Source organism: Equus asinus, chromosome 5 (assembly GCF_041296235.1).
Source record: "Equus asinus isolate D_3611 breed Donkey chromosome 5, EquAss-T2T_v2, whole genome shotgun sequence".
Classification (NCBI taxonomy): domain Eukaryota; kingdom Metazoa; phylum Chordata; class Mammalia; order Perissodactyla; family Equidae; genus Equus; species Equus asinus.
The window spans coordinates 90,573,527-90,591,130 of NC_091794.1; the positions used below are offsets into that span (position 1 = coordinate 90,573,527).

General features: G+C 40.0%; 1 pseudogene; it reads right to left on the reverse strand.

The window, feature by feature from the left end:
* Positions 1–4,149: 4,149 nt before the first annotated feature.
* Positions 4,150–5,030, reverse strand: LOC106829107 (large ribosomal subunit protein uL30-like; annotated as a pseudogene).
* Between the last annotated feature and the right edge of the window lie 12,574 nt (positions 5,031–17,604).

Genomic DNA, 17,604 nt, shown 5'->3' on the forward strand with positions numbered 1-17,604 from the left:
AGCTGCTGCCTCCTCCCCCAAGGCCTGAAGAAACTCCAGCTGAAACACATCCAGAAGATAAGGAGCCAAAATCAAAGGAAGAAACCCCCGGGAAGACTATTTTTAATCTATGTGTGTACACATGCGCACACACGCACGCATACGTACATACGCAGGCTGAAATAGACGGTGGCCCGCAGGGCTATGAACGGATAAATTAGTAAGAACAGTTTAAACTCTGCTTTTGTTTCCCTTTGGTTCAGTTCTTCCCCGCCCACTTGCTTCAGAAATCTGGGGTCGTGGCCCAGACCTGGGGGTCCACAGTGGTCAAATCAGGGTAATGGGGAACAGATGGGGCCTGAGCGGCCTTGGGCATTGAATCCTCAGCGTCTACTCGTCCCAGCCCCCAAGGGGGGTTTCCGTTTGTTTCTCAGAGATTTGACGGCAAAGCCAAAGAGGCTTTGTGATGTTCACTGGGGCGGGCTGAGACTGGGGCCAACCTTTCTCCTCTCCCCCTTCCCCAAGAAGCATTTCCTGGCAGTGCAGTCAATAACCCCAGGAGAATATGAGCTGACAGGCGGAATTAAGAAGATATCACATGAGTGTAACTATTTCAAAGGAAAACCAACATACCGGATCACCCGTATTATCAGAAAAAGAGATCTTCAAAACAAAGGGCCCAGAGATGGAACATAAGAAAAATAAATATACTAAAGAAATGAGAAAAGTATTAGCAATATGAAAAATAAGCAAGAAATCATAAAAAAAAGTCCAAGTGAAAATATTGGCCTTGAAAAATATAATAGATAAAATAAAGAACATCATGGATGTGATAAATAGTTGATACACATAGCTGAAGGATGAATTATTGAGATTTAAGATGAGATGGAGGAAGCTACCAAGAAGGAAGAAAGGAAGGATAAAGTAATAGAAAATAGGAAAAAAGGTATTATGAAACATGGAGGAAAGAAGCAGAAGTGCCAATACTCATATTTTGGGAATATTAGAGTAAAAAACATATTTTAAACGAAAGGACTTTTTCAGCATTAAAGGAAAATGAAAGACCTCAGGTTGAAAGGGCTCATGAAGTGCCAAAAAGGAAGGATAAGAAAAAGTCTAAATACATTTTAGTAAAATTTAAGACAGTTGAAATGAGAAAATTTTAAAAGCTTCTAATCAGAAAGAACAGAGAATTTACAAAAGGATAAAAAACATTGGATTGAGGGGCCGGCCTGGTGGCACAGCTGTTAATTTCGAATATTCTACTTTGGTGGCCCAGGGTTTGCCGGTTCGGATCCTGGGTGTGGACATGGCACTGCCTGGCAAGCCGTGCTGTGGCAGGCGTCCCATGTATAAAGTAGAGGAAGATGGGCATGGATGTTAGCTCAGGGCCAGTCTTCCTCAGCAAAAAAGAGGAGGACTGGCAGTAGCTAGCTCAGGGCTAATCTTCCTCAAAAAAAAAAAAAATCAGATTGAAATTAGACTTCTCAACGGCAACATTACAATAGATAGTTGTGCCGTAGTAGAAGTATGGTGGATACAATGGATACAATGTGACAATGGAATCAATCTTTTCTTAAGGGATTGAAGGAAAATAATTCTGAACTATCCAAATTATTATTCAAATAGGAAGCTGTAATAATAATAGTCTCAGGCATGCAAAGCCTCAGAAGAATTGCCACACAAAACTCACATAGAAAATGTACTTGGAGAGAATTCAAGAAGAGAAACAAACCCAGGAGACGCTGTAAGAGATAAGAAGTTTGGGCCGGCCTGTGGCTGAGTTTGTGCGCTCTGCTTCCGCAGCCCAGAGTTTCGCAGGTTTGAATCCTGGGCGTGCACCTAGCCGCTCATCAGGCCATGCTGAAGCAGCGTCACGTAGCACAGCCAGAAGGACCTACAACCAGAATATACAACTATGTACTGGGGGGCTTTGGGAAGAAGAAGAAAAAAATAATAATAATAAGATTGGCAACAGATAATAGCTCAGGTGTCAATCTTTAAAAAAAAAAAGAGATCGAAGAAAGTTAATCAGTCTTTGGAAGGCTTGCTGTAGTCTTAAAACAAGAAAACAAAAAATGGATACCTCTCTCCCCTCAAAAAAGGAAAAATTATTTTGATAACAAGCCAGAAATAAAAATTCAGATAATATCATCATAGTGGGTAAGGAGACACCAAAGGACATGAATGTAAACTAAAGTTCTCACCTTATTAGAAAAACAATATAGATATCAAGTTTAAAAAGGAAGAAGGGAGAACGAAAAGCAGGCTGAATTAAATAAAAGAGAAGCTGTAAATGTGTCAATATATTAATAATTGCAATAAGCATAAAGGGACAAAACTCACCAGTTAAAATCAGGGTTTAAAAAAAATTCATGAGGACATGGAAGAGGAAAGAAGACCTTTCAGGTAAATTTTAACCAAAAGTAATCTTGTACTGATATATTTATATCAGAAGAAAAATAGACTTTAAGGCAAAAAAACATCATTGGGGATAAAGAAGATCCCCATTTATAATGATAAATGATTCAGTTCACCAAGAAGATATAAAAATTCTAAACAGGGGCCGGCCCGGTGGCGCAGCGGTTAAGTGCGCATGTTCCGCTTCTCAGCGGCCTGGGGTTCGCCGGTTCGGATCCCGGGTGTGGACATGGCACTGCTTGGAAAGCCATGCTGTGGTAGGCATCCCACCTATAAATTAGAGGAAGATGGGCACGGATGATAGCTCAGGGCCAGGCTTCCTCGGCAAAAAAGAGGAGGACTGGCAGTAGTTAGCTCAGGGCTAGTCTTCCTCAAAAAAAAAAAAAAAAAATCTAAACATATGTACTCCTAAGAAAATAGCATAAACATACACAAACTGACCTTAATCAAATTAAGTGGAGAAATTGCTAAATTCACCTTCATATAGGAGAATTTTCATATATCTTTCCCAATTGACGATAGGTCTGGCAGCCCCATAAAATCAGCAAAGTTCAAGATTTGAACAATATGATTAAACAGCTCTTCCTAATGGACATGTGTAGAAGAATGCATTCAACAATTGGAGAATTTATGCATTCTTCTCAAGTTCTTCAAAAATTAAAAAAAATTATATCACAAGTGTTGGTGAGGATGTGGAGAAATATGAACTCTCATACGCTGCTAGTTGGAAGGTAAAATGGTTCAACCACTTTGGAAAACAGTCTGACAGTTCCTCAGACAAGGACCATAAACAGAGTTACCATGTGACTAAGTAATTCCACTCCTAGGTATATACACCAAAAAAGTAAAACATATGTTCACACAGAAACTTGTACATGAATGTTTACAGCAGCATGATTTGTAATAGTCAAAAGATGAAAACAACCCAAATATCTATCAACAGATGAATGGGTAAACAAAATGTGGTATATCCACACAACAGAAGAATATTATTTGGCCATAAAAAAGGAATGGCCTGAAAAAGGAATAACATGCTGATACATACTACAGTTTGGAAGAACCTTAAGAATATTATGTGAAATGAAAGAAGCCAGTCACAAAAGGCCACATACTATATAATTCCAATCATAAAACTCCTGCATAGGGTAATCTATAAAGAAGAAACTAGATTATTGGTTGCTTAGACCTATGGGTGAGGGAAATGGGGGATTAGGAGAATGATAGCTAAAGGGTACAGGGTTTCTTTTTGAGGTGATGAAAATGCTCTAAAGTTGACTGCAATGGTGGCTGCAGATATCTGTAGATATATTCAAAAGCACTGAATTGTACACTTTAAGTGGGTGAATTGTACGGTATGTGAATTGTATTTCAGTAGAACTGTTAAAAAATTAATTAACTAGCTATAAGGCAAATCTCAACAGATTTAAAAGAATAAGTATCATAACATATCACACCACTATTGTTTGATGTTATTAGTTAAAAGATACAGTTATTTGTATATTTAGAAATTTAAAAGGGAACCTCTAAATAAGTCATGAGCCAAAGAAGAAATCACATTGGAAATTGAAAAACACATAGAACTAAATTAGTATAAAGATGCAACATTTAATATTTGTAGGATGCACAGAAAACAGAATCTCAAGGGAAATGCATGGCTTTAAATATTTATACCGGAAAAGAAGAAAAACTGAAAGTTAGTGAGCTAAATGTAAAAGAAAAAAACAACAGAATAAACCTAGAAACATAGACCTAAGGATATAATCACCAAAATAATTAAAGGTAGAAATCAATGAAATAGAATCAACGTCAAAAATTATTTTTTTTTCAATTTGAAATCAGTCATTGTTTATTAACTGACCAAATTACAAAAACAATCATGGTAGACACCTTAATTCATCCTTCTAATAAGCCTGTAGATCTGGTCTTCCCTGTTGCCAGCATCTCCACCTTCTACAGAATGGGTGGTGCTTTTCTTCATTCCGCCCGTCAGAGAAGATAGTTTGAAGGAGGTTGTCTGCTTCTTTGAAGCTTTTTCCAACAGTATAGATCTTATGAATCAGATCCTGCATGCAGATGAGGCCATATTTACCAAGAGACTGATCAATCAGTGTGCTATCTGTCAGGGCAATTCACTTCTTACTGATTTTGCCGTCACCATGCATATAAATCAATTCCTTTACTGGCTTCACATTATGGTACCTTCATGCAAGATGTGGTTCATAACGCTCAGCATGTTAACTGAAGCCTTGGTGAGCTCAACAAAGGTGGCATTGAAGATCTGGTGAAGGCAAAGAACCTGCAACACCTTTCAGACGTTTGAGCTCACACCATCGGTATCCCTAATCTTGATGACAAATGCCAATTTGGGTTCCACAGGTACCTAGAAGTTGCCAGCTTTTCTTGCCATCCTAGCCATTCGAATCTCGGTCTGTACATCTGCCTATGCTCCTTGTGATAGTGCTTAGCTTTTTCATAGATAAGCTTCCTCCTTGCCATTTGAAGCATCTTTTGACCAAACTTCTTTCTCAGACATTTGATCTTTGGCTTTGCAAAATTCCTTCACTCTTTCTTAAGGCTTTCTCACATAGCAGGAACCTTGTTTTATTTCTCTTCTGTACCCTCCATGGTTCCAGCTGGAAAAGAGGAAGAAAAAAGTATTTTTTAAAAAAAGTTAACAGAATACACGTGTCTCTGGTAAGATTTAATGAGACTAAAAGAGAAGCATAGATGAATAATATAAATAAAAAGAGAATATGACTATAGAAAACATAAATTTAAAAGAGAAATTATTATAGACTATGCCAATAAATGTCCAAATTGTATGAAATGGACAATCTCCTGGAAAATAGAACGACTAAAATTGACTTGAGAAAAAACAAAAAGGCACGTAATCTTGTCATGATTAAAATTGTACTCTTGAGCATTTATCCCAGAGCAATGAAAACTACGTTCACAAAATAAAACACTTGCACATGATTGTTCCCAGCAGCTTTACTTGTAATAGCCTCAAACTGGAAACAACCAAAATGTCCCTCAGTGGTTGAGTCTGTGCTACATTCGTACCCCTGCACTGTTTATGCAGCAACGAAACAGGACAAACTATTGATATGTTGTGCAACAACTTGGATAGAACTCAGGGGAGTCATGCTTAGTGAAAAAAGCCAATCTGGAAAAGGTTCCATACTGTATGATTCCACTTATACAACACTCTTGAAATAACAAAATTATAGAGATGAAGTGCGATTAGTAGCTGCTGGAAGTCAGAAATGAGGGGAGAGGTGGTTACAGCTATAAAGGGTAGTAAGAGGGATATCTTGATTGGGGTGGTGATGGTTACACAAATCTACACATGAGATAAGACTGCATACAGGTCTACACACCCCCACATAGGAGTGCATAGAAAACTGATGAAATCTGAATAAGCTGTGAGGCCACACCAAAGCCAGTCTTCTGGTTTTGACATTGTACTATGGTTACACAAGATATGACCATTGGGGAAAACTGGGTGAAGGGTACACAAGATTTTACAGTACTTTTTTTTGCAACTTCCTGTGAGTCTATGATTATTTCACAATGAAAAATTTTTAAACATCGAAGCAGTAAAAACCTCCCACAAAGAAAACGCCAGGCCCTGATGGTTGCACAAGCAAATTCTGTCAACTTTCAGGGCACAGGTCATTCTAATCTTATAGGACATCTTCCAGAGCATAGAAAAAGGGGGAATGCTGACCTCTTGCCAATTCCGTGAGGCCAATATAACCTTGATACTGAGTCCAGAGATAAGAAGAACAGAGAAAGGATATTACAGACCCATTTCACTTGTGAACATAGGTGCAAAGATCCTAAACAAAATATTAGTGATGGGGCTGGCCCCGTGGCTGAGTGTTTAAGTTCACACACCCTGCTTGATGGCCCGGGGTTTCGCTGGTTCAGATCCTGGGCGCGGATATAGCACCGCTCATCAAGCTATGCTGAGGCAACATCCCACATGCCACAACTAGAAGGACCCAGAACTAGAATACACAGCTATATACTAGGGGGCTTTGGGGAGAAGAAGAAGGAAAAACAAAAAAGGAAGATTGGCAACAGATGTTAGCTCAGCTGTCAATCTTTTAAAAAAACAAAAATTAGTGAATAATATCCAATAATGAATAAAAGAAACAATGTACTATGATCAGGTTGGGATTATCTGAGGAATCATTTATCTACATGTTAGATTATCTATAGATATCATTCACTATAATAGCAGATTAAGGAGAAAAAAATCACATGAACATTTTAATAAATGTAGGAAAATTATTTGACAAAATTTAACATAAATTAGAAATAGAATGGTAAACCAAAGAAAGTACCTACAAAAAACTTACAACAGGTTACATCTTAAGTGTGGAAACTTTAAAAGCATTCCCTTGGGGCCGGCCCGGTGGCTGAGTGGTTAAATTCACGAGCTCTGCTTCACGGCCCAGGGTTTCACCGGTTCTGATCCTAGGCACGGACATGGTACTGCTCATCAGGCCACGTTGAAGTGGCGTCCCACATGCCACAACTAGAAGGACCTGCAACTAAGATATACAACTATGTACAGGAGGGGGTTTTGGGAGATAAAGCAGAAAAAAAAAAAAGAAGATTGGCAACAATTGTTAGCTCAGGTGCCAATCTCTAAAAAAAAAAGCATTCCTTTTAAAATCATAAATCTGATATGCATGCCAACCATCACTATTTCTATTCAACAATGTGATGGAGGTCCCAGCCACTGCAATAAGACAATAATAAAATCATGGCGGGGCTAGCCCCGTGGCCGAGTGGTTAAGTTCATGTGCTCCACTGCAGGCGGCCTAGTGTTTCGTTGGTTCGAATCCTGGGCAGTCATGGCACTGCTCATCAAGCCACACTGAGGCAGCATCCCACATGCCACAACTAGAAGGACCCACAACGAAGAGTATACAACTATGTACCGGGGGGCTTTGGGGAGAAAAAGGAAAAAAATAAAATCTTAAAACAAAAAAAACAGCAAAAGAAATTCATGGCATAAGTATTGAAAGAGAGGAAACGAAATTGTTGTTATACTCAGATGATATGATTATTTTCATTAAAAAACACAAGATAATCCATAGACGAGTTATTAAAGTAATAGATGAGTATAGCAAGGTAGCTGATTACAAGGCCTGCGTACAAAAGCCAATTGCAATTCTACACACCAACAACAATCATATGATATAATTATATAAGGAAATCATTAAAATAGCAACATAACTATGACATACTCAGGAATAAATCTAAAAAAATAGGTATAGGATCTGTACATAGAAAATTATAAAACCGTACTAAAAGACCTTAAAGAAGACCTGAAAAAAAACAACTATCCCATATTTGTAGTAGAAAGAGCTAATATCAGAAAAGACAATTCTTTACAAGCTGATCTATAGATTCAATAGATTTTTAATCAAAACCAGTGTTAGATTGGCAAGTTAATTCTGAAATGTATACGTAAAAACGGAAGACCAGGGGCAGGCCTGGTGGCGCAGTGGTTAAGTTTGCACATTCTGCCTTGGTGGCCTGGGGTTCGCCGGTTTGGATCCTGGTTGCCGAGCTATGCACTGCTTGTCAAGCCATGCTGTGGCAGGCATCCCATGTGTAAAATAGAGGAAGATGGGCACAGATGTTAGCTCAGGGCCAGTCTTCCTCAGCAAAAAAGAGGAGGATTGGCGGCAGATGTTAGCTCAGGGCTAATCTTCCTCAAAATAAATAAATAAAATAAAAAATTAAAATAAAAAAAGAGTAGAAGACCAAGAACAGCCAAGACTAAATTTTATTTTATTTATTTATTTTTTGAGGAAGATTAGCCCTGAGCCAACATCTGCTGCCAATCCTCCTCTTTTTCCTGAGGAAGACTGGCCCTGAGCTAACATCCATGCCCATCTTCCTCTACTTTATATGTAGGACGCCTACCACAGTATGGCCTGCCAAGCGGTGCCATGTCCGCACCGGGATCCGAACCGAAGCGGAATGTGTGCACTTAACTGCTGTGTCATCGGGCTGGCTCCCCCAAAAAAGATCTTAAAACTCGTGTCTGTTCTTGGTCTTTTATTCATGCTATAGTATAATAAAACCCCCATAAAGTTATCTTTCAACTTCAACAATTGTCAATTGCTGTACCATCTTGTTTCATTTATACCTTCTTCTGCTTCCCCCACTCCAGATAATTTTGAATCAGATCCCAGACATTACATCATTTCATCCTAAATAGGGAACTCACTTTAAATGTTTTGACAACATAGCTGCAAGAGGCTCTTTTTGCTCTCTAGTTAAGTTACTCATACATTGCAATAGAATAAAGCGGAAGCAGAAGTTGGATTTTGTTTCCCTTAAATATAGTTTCAAATTTCTTTTCTTTCTTTTTTTTTTTTTTTAAAGATTTTATTTCTCCTTTTTCTCCCCAAAGCCCCTTGGTACATAGTTGTGTATTTTTGGTTGTAGGTCCTTCTAGTTGTGCTATGTGGGACGCCGCCTCAGCATGGCCTGATGAATGGTGCCATGTCTGCGCCCAGGATTCCAACCGGCGAAACCCTGGACCGCCCAAGCAGAGCACGAGAACCACCACTCGGCCACTGGGCTGGCCCCCTCAAATTTCTTTTCTTTTTTTTTTGAGGGAGGGAAGATTAGCCCTGAGCTAACATCTGCCGCCAATCCTCCTCTTTTTTGCTGAGGAAGACTGTCCCTGAGCTCACATCCATGCCCATCTTCCTCTACTTCATATGTGGGATGCCTGCCACAGCATGGGGTGCCAAGCAGTGCCATGTCCGCACCCGGGATCTGAACTGGCGAACCCTGGGCCACCGAGAAGCAGAATGTATGCACTTAACCACTGCGCCACTGGCCGGCCCCCTCAAATTTCTTTTTAATCTTGCTAGTTTGATAATATGACTAAAATTTATAAATAAATGCAAAAAGAAGACAGAGTTAGTTAAATACATCAGGCAAGTGGACTGTGGAATTGATTCATCTCACACACGATGTGTGAATTTAAGCCTCACATTTTGCTAAATGCTTATCATGATTATAGAATGTTTTGATCCATGATGAACTTTTAATTCCCTGACATGTTCATTTTTGTCATAATACATGTAGATTATTATTCTTGGAAAAACATGATAGATACACACACGCTCCAGCTATAACTTGGAGTACAAAGTGAGATTTTCCCAGGAGCTATCTATAGGAAGTAAAGTAGTTTCCTCTTTCCTGCAAAGAATATGTTCCAAGACCCCCAGTGGATGCCTGGAACCATAGACAGTACTGAACCCTGTATATATTATGTTCTTCTCTATATAGTACACACGCACATGATAAAGTTTAATATACTAATTAGGCACAGTAAGAGATTAACAACAGTAACTAATGATAAAGTGGGCTGTGCGCCATTATTAAGGAAAATCAGGTTCACTTGAACACAAGCACTGCAATATCGGGACAGTCGACCTGATAACCCAGATGGCTACTAAGTGACTAATGAGAGGGTAGCATACACAGCGTATATATGCTGGACAAAGGGATGATTCACGTCTAGGGCAGGACGGAGCAGGACAGTGCAAGATTTCATCATGTTACTCAGAACGGTGCGCAATTGAAAACTTATGAACTGTTTATTTCTGGAAAATTCCATTTAATATTTTTGGACTGTGGTTGACCCTGGGTAACTGAAACCATGGAAAACAGGGGACTACATAGTCAGGGATGTGCCGGGTGAAATGATGCTGAGGGCTGGGTCAAATTAAAGAGAGATTTGAAAGTTTCATCCACTTCCGTGATAGCAACTTTCTTCCTGCAATGACTACAAGGATAGCAGCAACTGGATGCTCTGAGAATAGCCCATTTTGATGGTGACGCCAGTTATATTTTCTCAAGTTGAAGACCACAAGAAAGCAGTGTGAGATCACTGACAAAAACTAAATGTTTCAGAAATGTCTTATCCAAATGTGTGATCACATGACAAAATAATTCACTTTTTTTAAAAGAAAGATTAGCCCTGAGCTAACATCTGCTGCCAATCCTCCTCTTTTTTTTTTTTTTTTTTTTTTTTGCTGAGGAAGACTGGTCCTGAACTAACATCTGTGCCCATCTTCATCTACTTTATATGTGGGACAGCTGCCACAACATGGCTTGCCAAGTGGTGCCATGTCTGGATTCGGGCTCTGAACTGGCGAACCCTGGGCCGCCAAAGCGGAATGTGTGAAATTAACTGCTGCACCACCAGGCTGGCCCCCTACTTTTTTTTGAAAGATGATGAAAGCCTACGTACTAGCAAATAAATCCCTAAAGCGTTTCTAAACACTGGCATTCCCATACACCACTACATTCGTTTTAAAATACAAACACTTGGGTAATTTTTCAATTTTCATCATTTCCTCACAATATTGTAATGCATTCCAGACAATATACCTTCAGGGTCACAAGCAGAGTTACAGTATTTATCTACCTATTTACCCATGAATAGATAAGTTTTCTCTGGTGATTTTGCATAATTTTTTTAAAAGTTCTGCAAGATGGTATAATTGACCATGGGTGTCTCCACAGGGTGTAAGAGCCAACAAATCTTTTGTAGTTTTGACTCTTGTGTTAGTATTTCTTAGCTTTTTCTCACAGGATCCACATGGTTCTCCTTTATTTCCCCTTTGGGCTTGCTCTGTAACTTTTTCTAACTTCTTGTGCTGGGGTGCTTGGCCCGTTCATTTTGGACAATTTTATCTCCTAAAAAATATATTATATATAAAGTATATTTAAAATAATGTACTTCCCTCCAAATACTGTTTTTGCTCTGTCCCACAAAATTTTTTTAAAAAGATCCTATTTTTCATTTTTCCCCCCAAAGCCCCCTGGTACACAGTTGTATGTATTTTCAGTTGTGGATCCTTCTAGTTGTGGCATGTGGGATGCTGCCTCAGCGTGGCCTGACGAGTGGCGCTACCTCCGCGCCCAGGATCCGAACTGGCGAAACCCTGGGCCGCCAAAGCAGAGCGCGTGAACTCAACCACTCGGCCATGGGGCTGGCCCTTGTCCCACAAATTTTGACATGTAGTGTTTTTGTTATTATTCATTTCTAAGTAATTTCCTTCACTCTTTTTTAAATGTAATGGTTACTGGGGCTAGCCCGGTGGCGGAGCAGTTAAGTTCACACGTTCCGCTTCTCGGCGGCCCGGGGTTCGCCGGTTCGGATCCCGGGTGCGAAGATGGCACCACTTGGCAAAAGCCATGCTGTGGTAGGCATCCCATATATAAAGTAAAGGAAGATGGGCACGGATCTTAGCTCAGGGCCAGTCTTCCTCAGCAAAAAGAGGAGGATTGGCAGTAGTTAGCTCAGGGCTAATCTTCCTCAAATAAAATAAAATAAAATAAATGTAATGGTTATTTAATAATGTAATTTAGTTTCTAAGTATTCAGGATGTGTTGTTTTCAACAAAAAACAAAGTTTTCAATTTCGCATCTTATGGTGGGAAAACATGGTCTATATGATACTGAATTTTTGGAATTTGTTGAGACTTTTTTTAGAGTATTATGCATTCTCTATTTTTGAACATGTACTGTATATGTTTAAAAAGTCTGTAATTTTCTGTTGGTTGGGAATAGAATTCTACATATAGCCAGTAGGTTGAGCTTATTAATTGTATTGTCCAGATTTTTTTTTTTTTTTTTTAAAGATTTTATTTTTTCCTTTTTCTCCCCAAAGCCCCCCGGTACATAGTTGTGTATTCTTAGTTGTGGGTTCCTCTAGTTGTGGCATGTGGGACGCTGCCTCAGCGTGGTCTGACGAGCAGTGCCATGCCCGCGCCCAGGATTCGAACCGACGAAACACTGGGCCGCCTGCAGCGGAGCGCGCGAACGTAACCACTCGGCCACGGGGCCAGCCCCTGTATTGTCCAGATTTTTGATATTTCTACTTATTTTTTGTTTAGTAGATCTATGTATTTTGAAAGAAGTTATGTTAAAAGCAAATATATATTTCTTCCTGCAGTTCTGTCAGTTACATTATAGTATTTGGAGGCTGTGATGTTGATGTATAAAGCTTTATTATATCTATAATTCATGTTCTATTGACTTTTTTAAACCAATATGTAACATAGTTCTTTACCATTGTGATATATATAAATATATATATAGCTTTCTTTAGGTTCATATTTAGCTGGTATTTATTTTTAAGCATGTTTCATAATTTCATCCAATCACAGAGTTCTTGTCTTTTATTGGTAAGTTTAACCATTTTATATTTATTGGAATTACTCTTTTTTTTTTCTTGAGGAAGATTAGCCCTGAGCTAACTGCTGCCAATCCTCCTCTCTTTGCTGAGGAAGACTGGCCCTGAGCTAACATCCATGCCTATCTTCCTCTACTTTATATGTGGGATGCCTACCATAGCATGGCATGTCAAGCTGTGCCATGTCCCTAGCAGGGATCTGAACCAGTGAACCTGGGGCCGTCAAAGCAGAACGTGCACACCCAACTGATGCGCCACCAGACTGGCCCCTGTCATTTTCTTTTTTAAAAAATTTTTTTAAATTATTTTTTTATTGCAGTAACAGTGGTTTACAACATGGTATAAATTTCAGGTGAACATCATCCCCCCTTCCCCTCTAGTAACCACCAATCCAATCTCTGTTTCTATGTATTTGTTTGTCATTGTTTTTATCTTCTATTTATGAGTGAGATCATATGGTATTTGACTTACTCCCTCTGATTGTTTTTTTTCGAAGAAGATTGGCCCTGAGCTAACATCTGCTGCCAATCCCCCTCTTTTTGTGGAGGAAGTCTGGCCCCGAGCTAACATCCGTCCCCATCTTCCTCTGCTTTATATGTGGGACGCCTGCCACAGCATGGCTTGCCAAGCAGTGCCATGTCCACACCCGGGATCCGAACCACCGAACCCTAGGCCACTGAATTGGAACATACAAACTTAACTGCTGTGCCACTGGGCCAGCCCCCCTCTGATTTTTGTGTGTGTGTGTGTGAGGAAGATTGGCCCTGAGCTAACATCTGTTGCCAATCTTCCACTTTTTGCTTGAGGAAGATTGTTGCTGAGTTAACATCTGTACCAATCTTCCTTTATTTCATGTGGGATGCTGCCACAGTGCAGCTTGACGAATGGTGCTAGGTCTGTGCCTGGGATCTGAACCCCAGGCCACCAAAGCAGAGTGCACAAACTTAACCACTACACCACTGGGCAGCCCCAGACTTAATTCTCATCATTTTCTAAATTCTGTCCATATCCTATATCTTCCCCAACAAGCCAGTACTTTTGCATCTTTCTCACGTGCCATCGGATTCCTCTGTGAGATCATTTATGGTCATACTGTCTAGAATTTTAGTTTAGGGATTTTATTAACAAACCTTCTGTCTTCCTTTGGTGTTAACTTTTCTCTTTCTCTCTTTCTTCCTTTCTTTTGACAACACTGTACTTCGCTTCCTCCGTTTCTTACAGGGACTGAATTGGCTTCAGTTTTGTTTCTTTGAGGCTTTCGTACTGCCCTGATTTGACCCCATGTCACTTGAGGATAGCTGAAAGGGCAGTCAGCACCCCCTCAACCCTCACCTACATACCAGCCTTAATTTTCCTGAGGTTTCCTGTTTACAATTCAAAGTGTTTCCTGAATCTGTGCCTTTTTTTCCCCCATTCCTTTTGGTAAATTAGCCCTGTCATGTCAAATATTTCTTCTGCCCTCCTCTTTCCCTCCTGTTTTCCAATTACCTGTACATTAAACTATCTCATTCTCTCTTCTATAACTCTTCTCCTTTTTCACTTTTCTATCATTTTGCCTCTTTGTGTTTCATTCTGGATATTTTCTTCTGACCTCTAAGTTTACTAATTCTCTCTTCTGCAGCTTTTGTCTATTTATTTATTTATTTATTTTCAGCGAGGAAGATTGGCCCTGAACTACCATCTCTTGCCAATCTTCCTATTTTTGCTTGAGGAAGACTGTCCCTGAGCTAACACCTGTGCCAATCTTCCTCTATTTTGTATGCAGGATGCTGCCACAGCATGGCTTGATGAGCAGCATGTAAGTCCGTGCCCAGGATCTGAACCTGTGAACTCGGGGCTGCCTAAGCCGAGTGTGCAAGCTTAACCACCAGGCCACCAGTCCGCCCCCACCGTCTGCAGCTTTTAATCTGTTGTTAAACCTAATCCATTGGGTTATTAATTTTTATTATTATATTTTTCAGCTATAGAATTTTCAGTTTGTAGTTTTGTATACTTTCCCTTTTTTGCCAAAATTATCAATCTTCTGTTTATCTTCTTGAACATAATAAATAATTTGATGACTATGGCATCTGAGGTTCTTTTGGGTCCCTTTCAATTGTCTTTTGTTGCTGCTGGGTTTTGTTCATATTATCTTGTCTTCTACTATGTGTGACTATTTCTGTCTGTGGACTGAATATGGTATTTGCATAATCATTCATAGAAACAATTTGAGACCTAGACTGGTGATATCTTTACCAAAGAGAGCATTCACTTTGCTTCCTGCCGGGTACCTGGAGGCACTGGCACCTGGGGTCGCCTTAATACAATTTCAGGGTTTGAGCTGGTCTGAAGCTGAGTTTCCACCTCTGTAAAAGCTTGTCTACTCTAGTCACCTTTGCTTTTGGGTGCAGTCCTTTGGGATCCGAATCCAAAGTGAGAGTTGTTTACTGGGGTGAGGTGCTCTCTCTCCTAGCAGGTTCTCGACTGCCATCTCCCTTCCCCTAATTACCCAAGGCTGCTGAAATCACCGCTCAGCCTCTTAGCTCCCTCTCAGGAAGTGCCCCACCAGAAAAGTAGTCCTACATGTGGGGCTTACATTCCTTAACTCCTCTCCTTTCCCAGACCCTGGCTCAGTAATTCTTCACTAACTTGTTAACTTTCCAATGATTTCAAGAAGACATTTTTAGATTTTTCCAGTTCTGCTAGTTTTCCTCAGTGGGAGAGTTGGTCAGAATTTCCTAGTCGCCAGTACTGGAAGCCCAACCCTCCTACCTTCCTAGGGGAAAAGCACTCTTATAACCAAGATTTGCTAAGAGACAAAATGACAGCGGAAATGCTAACCGTGTAACAATTACCCAAGCACTGAAACAATGAACAGAAGTGCCACCCAAAGGAGATTCCACAAATATAAAAAACACAAGTGTAAGATAGTTGAAAAAGCAACTTAAACTGACCCTGATAACAAATTTTCTTCCGGAAAAGCAGGAGAAGTCCGACTTTGCTTGAAAATGCTTTGCCTTCAGTTTACAAATACCATATTATGGTAGCCTTTAGTAGCCAATAACGGTTGACTAGAAAAAAGAATGAAAGTCTGTGGAATTGAACAGCACCTGTCCATTCTGGGATTGGTTCTCAGCTGCCAGCATGGCCAGGTTGGCTGACTCACCAGGAGGCCTCAGACCCTACTTTGAGAACCACAGCCAAACGAAGGAAGAGGGAACGCTTGAAATTCTTGCACCAAAGCTTTCTTGTGCAGCCTTCACTAAAAGTTTCTGTTCTGAGATCTCTGTCTTTCTCTGATTAGGTGACAATGGAATGGATTAGGTTTCTCCTGATGAGATTAAAACATCCTTCTCCTATCCACCCTAATCCTCACCCCAGGTCAGCTTGATCAGATGTTTGGTTTTTGAAACCTCCCGAAGACTGACTATATTATCTGTTATGTGTGCGTTTAACCAGAGGAATCGTGAAGATTCCCTAGTTTGAGGGATGATTTTGACATCCTCCTGACCAGCCAACTCTTAGCAAATAGGCTTAGACAACGTAGTTGGATAAATGCTAATCAGATTCCTTAACCTCACCAAACCTCAGCTGGCTCATTTTTAAATGGGAATAATAATGTCATCCATCTCACAGGAATTTGAGGAGTTTTAGATGAAACAATTAATCTAAAGTCTTAGCACAGCGCACGGCACACAGATAAACGTATGATAACAGGACAGTCTCATGAGTTTGTTGGAGGCCACACTCTGATGGGGTTATTTTGGGGCTGAGCAGGGGCCTCTGGTCCTTTGAGAGCAATTCCTAAGGGAAAGCAGGGATGGGTGACAAGTATTCTGTGGAGATCGCAGCATTTGACCGGTGAGAGGCCTGAATGGGGCATGGTACCACATGGCTTTGGCTAAACTGATATTAGAATTACAATCTCTACACCTGGGTAACAAAAGCTAAAGCTTAAAACAAAGGAGTTAGTCATGGATCTCAGAATGAAATCAGGGAGCACAGAGCCCAGTGAGTTTCTGGAAATTTTGTGACTTTCTCATGTTTGCTGTATTTCCTCTTCTTGCATATTTTCGTATTATGGCTACTCAGCACTTGCCAGCATCCTGGCTCCCTGGGGCTAAGTGCTTCATCTGCTTTATTTCATTTAATGCTACCCTCGGTTCCATGGGAGAAAATGGAGGCTCAGGGACGGTGAGTAATTTCTGACTTGGCTTAAGAGCTGGATCTCTGAATACAATGTATTCCTTTTAGGGTTGTTGAATTTGAGTTGATACTCTAAACGGCTGTTGAATTTGTTCATTTAACAAACATTTAACGAGTAATTACTGTATGCCCTACATTATGTTGGTTTTTGGTGATTCAGAAATGAATACAAGACCACAACAGCAACAAGACAGCTACATTTATTGCGTGCTAATTCTGTGTCAGGCACTTTATATACATTAGCTCATTTAACCATTGTAACCACCCTGTGAGAAGAGTACTGATATCCTTACTTTATGGATGAAGGAGCTGAGACTTGAGCAGAGCTCAGGAGCTTAAACAAGGATATCATTCTTTAAAAAAAATGAAAGTACTACATACTCAGACCATTGAAACCATGTGAGTGCTGATTTTCTCACAAATCTTGCCAAAACAAGGTGTTAACAATCATTTAAATCTTTGCCAGTATATTTAATAGATGAAAATATTACATTTCCAAGTTGCATTTCTTTTACTATTTTTTCTCATTTTTACAGCTTTATTGAGATATATTTCATATACCATAAACTTCGCCCATTTAAAGTGCACAGTTCTGCGGTTTTTAGTACATTCTCAGAGTTGTGCAACCATCATTACAATCTAATTTTAAAACTTTTCAACACCCCGGAAAAGAAACCCATACCCATTAGCAGTCCCTCTGCATTCCCTGCTCCTCTCCTCCTGAGCCTCCTAAAACTCATCTTTTACGTGTTTATTGACCATTAGTGATT